This window comes from Mustela nigripes, chromosome 15 (assembly GCF_022355385.1).
Source record: "Mustela nigripes isolate SB6536 chromosome 15, MUSNIG.SB6536, whole genome shotgun sequence".
Lineage (NCBI taxonomy): Eukaryota > Metazoa > Chordata > Mammalia > Carnivora > Mustelidae > Mustela > Mustela nigripes.
Window position 1 is genome coordinate 41,845,369 of NC_081571.1, and position 6,264 is coordinate 41,851,632.

The 6,264-nt window shown below is 36.6% G+C and overlaps 1 pseudogene; it reads left to right on the forward strand.

The window, feature by feature from the left end:
- Positions 1 to 271: 271 nt before the first annotated feature.
- On the forward strand, positions 272 to 1,236 carry LOC132002779 (protein SET-like; annotated as a pseudogene).
- The last annotated feature ends 5,028 nt before the right edge of the window (positions 1,237 to 6,264 follow it).

The window sequence follows — 6,264 nt, forward strand, 5'->3', positions numbered from 1 at the left end:
GGGTCAAATCCCAGGACCCTGGGATCATGACCTGAGCTGAAGGCAGATGCTTAATGAGTGAGTCACTGAGTCACTGAATTTTTTTTAAATGTACTCTAAAAAATGGGCAAGTAACTTGAAAAGCTACAACAAAAAGAGTAAATCCAAATGTTGAAAATGATAAATGACATTGTATTCTAGGAAATTAAAATGACCATTAAAATGTACTCAGAGCAACAATCAGAGCTTCCAGACGTGCCTCTCTCCTGGTTTCCTGGAGTTTCCTCGCAGCATGGCCCCCAAACGCCAGTCTTAGCTCCCGCCTCAAACGAAGAAACCGAGACTGCCTCCTGCCCCCAAGCTAGGGCAGACGTCAACATCTCAGCACTTGCATAAAGGAGAAAAAGAACAGCAAGAAGCAATTGAACATATTGATGAAGTACAAAATGAAATAGACTTAATGAACAAGCCAGTGAGGATATTTTGAAAGTAGAACAGAAATATAACAAACTCCACCAACCATTTTTTCAGAAGAGGTCAGAATTGATCGCCAAAATCCCCAATTTTTGGTTAACAATATCTGTCAACCATCTACAAGTGTCTGCACTGCTTGGGGAGGAGGATGAAGAGGCATTGCATTATTTGACAAGAGTTGAAGTGACAGAATTTGAAGATATTAAATCAGGTTACAAAATAGATTTTTATTTTGATGAAAACCCTTACTTCAAAAATAAAGTTCTCTCCAAAGAATTTCATCTGAATGAGAGTGGTGATCCATCTTCAAAGTCCACTGAAATCAAATGGAAATCTGGAAAGGATTTGACAAAACGTTCATGTCAACCACAGAATAAAACCAGCAGGAAGAGACAGCATGAGGAACCAGAGAGCTTCTTTACCTGGTTTACTGACCATTCTGATGCAGATGCAGATGGATTAGGAGAGGTCATCAAAGATGATATTTGGCCAAATCCATTACAGTACTACTTGGTTCCCAATATGGATGACGAAGAAGGGGAAGAAGAGGGTGATGATAATGATGAAGAAGAAGGATTGGAAGATATGGATGAATAACAGATGAGGATGAAGGTGAAGAAGATGAAGATGATGATGAGGGGTAGGAAGGAGAGGAGGATGAAGGAGAAGATGACTAATGGAACACTGATGGATTCCAACCTTCCTTTTTTAATTTTCTTCAGTCCCTGGGAGCAAGTTGCCGTCTTTTTTTTTCTTTTTCTTTTTCTTTTCTCCTCTCGTGCTCATCCGCCCTGTTTTTTGAAGACTCCTTTTTCTCTCCCTTTATACCATTGGTTCTCAGCTTATTTTGGGGGAAAATACCTTGAGCAGAATACAGTGGGGAAAGAATCTCTACCCCTTTTTGTTCCAAATTCATTTTTGTCCCTTCCTGTCTCAACAAAAACAAAAACTTTATGGAATCAACACCACCGTGCTCTGTGGGAAAAAAGAAAAACCTGCTCCCTTAGCTCTGCTGGAAGCTGGAGGGTGCTAGGCTCCTGTTGATTAGTGCATACAATTCTAGCTTTTTTCCTCCTTTCTCTGTATATTGGGCTCAGAGATTACACTGTGTCTCTATGTGAATATGGACAGTTAGCATTTACCAACATATACCTGTCTACTTTCTCTTGTTTAAAAAAAAGAAAAAAAAATTTTAAAAATGGGGTTATAGAAGGTCAGGAAAGGGTGGGTTTGAGAGGTTTGGGTGGGTTCGGTGGGCATTTTGAAAACATGACTTCTCCTTTGGCATGTTTAATTGTGATGTTTCATGCGCATCCTTGCAGTTTAAGATGACACTTTTAAAATAAAACTCTCTCCTAATGACGACTTGAGCCCTGCCACTCGATGGGAGAATCAGCAGAATTTGTAGGATCTTATTTGGAATTGACATTCTCTATTGTAATTTTGTTCCTGATTATTTTTAAATTTTCTTTTTGTTTCACTGGAAAGGAAAGATGATGCTCAGTTTTAAACGTTAAAAGTGTACAAGTTGCAAATTGGAGTGGGGTCCTCCACGGGGCCAGGGCAGCACTCCCCAACCCCGGTGTCGCCAGGAGAGGGTTTTGGATCGAGCCCGTCTGCAGAGTTGGCCTCGACCTTCCCTCACCCCACCAAGGACCACACTGTGAAGTGAGAACTGCCTTGAATCCCTTGCTGTTTTATTTATTAAACTTGATTTGAAACCTTGAAACCCCCCCCCCAAAAAAAAGTGTACAAGTTGGTTTGTTACAATAAAACTAAATGTGTACACACAAAAAAAAATGTACTCACAGTAGATACATTCTAGATTCTCAAAAATTTAAAATATCTTGGGTGTCTGGGTTGCTTAGTGGGTTAAGCCTCTGCCTTCTGCTTGGGTCATGATCTCAGGGTCCTGGGATAGAGCCTGTCATCGGGCTCTCTACTCAGCAGGGAGCCTGCTTCCTTCTCTCTCTCTACCTGCTGCTCTGCCTACTTGTGATCTCTCTCGCTCTCTGTCAGATAAATAAATAAGATTAAAATAAAATAAAATAAAATAAAATAAAATAAAAAAGTATCTAACAATGCCAGAATGAGCCTGCAGACCAAAGACACCTCCTCTACTATTTTGCTATTAATTGGTATAACTTTTTGGGCACAATGTAACATTATCTAGAATAAGTAAAGATATCCAGAGCCCATGACCCACTCTTAAGTAAATATCTTAAAGAAACTCAGATCTCAGGAACTTCCTTAAGTATAAATTTGATTTGGTGGTTCTTTTTACTGAAAGGATTTAAATTGATGCACTGATTCAGTCCATTGAGGACATTTAGAATGATTAAGAATTTGTTTCTTGGCTCAGACATCTGTGAAGTTGATCATACTATTATACCTTGGTTATACTTTGAGACATGAAGATGTTTATGGTACTATCCCCAATGTGTCTCTACAATTATATAGTTATCACCTATCTTGAAAAGAAAGAAAAAAAGTACTTTTTTTTTAATTGGGTCAATTTTAGAGCTATACATTTTTCTGTGAGTACTGCTCTGCTGTGTCTCACAACTCATAACTAGTTTTTTGTGCTTCTGATTTTGTAAAATTGAGATATGGTTGACTGACATTTTATTAATTTCCGGTATATCACACAATGATTTGATATTTGTATATATTGCAAAATGATCACCAAGATAAGTCTAGTCAACATCCTTCTCCATACCTAGTTACAGAATTTGTGTGTGATGAGAACTTTTAAGACATTTCTCAGCAACTTTCAAATATATAATAAAGTGTTATTTTTTAAAAAAATTTTTTTTATTTATTCCTTTGACAGAGACAGATCAGAAGTAGGCAGAGAGGAAGGCAGAGAGAGGAGGAAGCAGGCTCCCTGCTGAGCAGAGAGCCCGATGCGGGACTCGATCCCAGGACCCTGAGATCATGACCTGAGCTGAAGGCAGAGGCTTTAACCCACTGAGCCACCCAGGCGCCCCTATAATAAAGTGTTATTAACCATAGTTGCCATGTTGTACATTATATCCCAACGAATTACTCATTTTATAACTAGAATTTTTATATCCTTCACCATTTCTCCCACCCCTAACCCTCTACCTCTGACAACCACCAACGTGTTCAGTGTGTTTATGAACTTGGGTTGGTTTGTTTATTTTAGATCCCACTTAGAAGTGAAATAATATGGTATTTGTCTTTTCTGTCTGACTTATTTCACTGAGCATAATGCACACAAGGTCCATCCATGGTGTCACAAATGCAAGATTTCATTCTATTTTATGGCCAGATAACATTCCATTGTGTATATAGACCACATTTTCTTTATCCATGGATCCATCACTGGACGCTTAGGTTGTTTCCATATCTTGGCTATTGTAAATAATGCTGCAGTGAATGTGAGAGTGTATACATCTTTTTAAGTTGGTGGTTTTGTTTTTGGAAAGATACCTGGAAGTGGAATTGCTGGATCATATGGTAATTCTATTTTTAATATTTTGAGGAACCTGCATACTGTTTTCCATACTGGCTGCACCAATTTACATTTCTATCAGTTATGTACAAGGGTTCCCTTTTCCCCACATCTCTACCAACACTTATTCCCTCCTTTTTTTGATAATAGCCATTCCAACAGGTGTGAGGTGGTACCTCTTTGTAGTTTTGATTTGAATTTTTCTGATGATTAGGAACGTTGGGCTTCTTTTTTATAACAGTTGGCTCTCTGTATGTCTTCTTTGGAAATATGTCTATTCAAAATGCTCCACACACTTTTTAAGAGATTTTATTTATTTTTCAGAGAGAAAAAGAGAAAAGAACACAAGTGGGGGAACAGCAGGCAGAGGGAGAAGCAGGTTCCTAACTGTGCAAGGAGACTAACATGGGACTTGATCCCAGGACCCTGGGATCATGGCCTAAGCTAAAGGCAAACACTTAATCAACTGAGCCACCCAGGCATCCTGCTCCACACATTCTTTAATGGAATCATTGGCCTTTTCTATTGGCTTTTATGTATTTTTTATATATTTCAGATATTAACCTCTTATCAGATATATAATTTACAAATATTTTCTTCCATTTGGTAGGTTCTGTTTTTATTTTGTTAGTCATGTTCTATACTATGCAGAAACCTTTTAGGTTGATACCGTACTACTTACTTTTTCTTAATACATAGCTATTTATTTACTTATTTTTAAGTAAGCTCTACTCCCTATGTAGGGCTTGAACTCATGACCCTGAGATCAGGAGTCACATGCTCTAATGACTAAGCCAGCCAGGTGTTCCAAGTCACACTTGTTTAGCTTTGCTTTTGTTGCCTTTGCTTTTAGTTTCAAATTTAAAAAATTATTACAAGACCAGAGTCAAGAAGTGTATCATCTTTGTTTTCTTCTAGGAATTTTATGGCTTCAAGTCTTACATTTAAATCTTTAATTCATTCTGAGTTAATTTTTGTCTGTGATATAAGATAATGGCCCAGTTTTATTCTTTTGCATATAGCTGTCCAGTTTTCCCAATACCATTTATTGAATACTATACTTTAACCATTGTATATTCTTGGTTCCCTTTTCATAAATTGAGCATTATACATTAGTTTATTTTTTTTTTAAGATTTATTTATTTATTTGAGAGAGAGGGAAGGAGAGCGAGTGAGCAAATGGGAGGAGCAGAGGGAGAGGGAGAGTCCCACTCATACTTAGCACTAAGCATGGAACCTGATGTTGGGCTCAGTCCCATGACCCTGAGATCAGACCTGAGCTGAAACCAAGAATCGGTCCCTTAACCAACTGAGCCACCCATGCACCCTTGCATGAGTTCATTTCTGTACTTTCTATTCTGTTTCATTGATTTTTATATTTGTTTTTATGCCAATACCATGCTGTTTTATTTACTATAGCTTTGTAATCGAGTTGAAATCAAGAAGCATGATGCCTCCAGCTTTGTTCTTTCTTAAGATTGCTTTGACTGTACAGGGTCTTTTGTCATTCCATACTTCTGTGGGGTTTTATGTTTTGTTTTGTTTTGTTTTGGGTTTTTTGTTTGTTTGTTTGTTTTTGTTTGTTTTTAGACTTTATTTTTTAGAGCAGTCATAGGTTTACATTAAAATTAACCAAGAAGTACACTTTTTCCATATACCACTTGTCCCACTCATATTTTTTTTCTCCAATGGCAATTTTTTGATGGAAATAAGACACTTAGTAGCACATGTAATTGACATATATCATTGGGTAAGTTTAAGGTATACAATGATGATATGATACATGTATACATTGTAAAATGGTCACCAAAATGTTGAACACATCTGCTGCCTCACATAATTACCATTTTGTTGTTGTTATTATGGTGTGATGTAATTATAATCTTTCAGAGTGTAAAATTTATACATATTTATGTCTGTAAGGATGAATAGATGTATGTTCATTCTTATTTTTAATTAATCTCAGTGTTTTAGTGTTTATGGTGTTCAAATTTGTAGATTCATGCTCAGCTTGAATGAGTTCTTGATTGAGAGGTGGATTTTAAGTTCACTAGTTGCTCATTAGAACATGGTGAATGTTTTTCTTAAAAAAAAATTTCAGACTTTTTAGATAATGTTTTATGTGACATATCTGATGGATTTTTAGTGTATTTTGTTTCCTTTGGTGTTTGCTAATGACTTCTATTGTTTTATCTTTGGGAATTTTAAGAAATTTTATGATATTCTGAAATTTTATTATAATCTACTGAGTTTTTATAATATATTTGGATTTTCACTACTTTACTCTTTTAATATGAGTACAGCATCTTTCTTTATTTCTGGGTTTTGTTTCG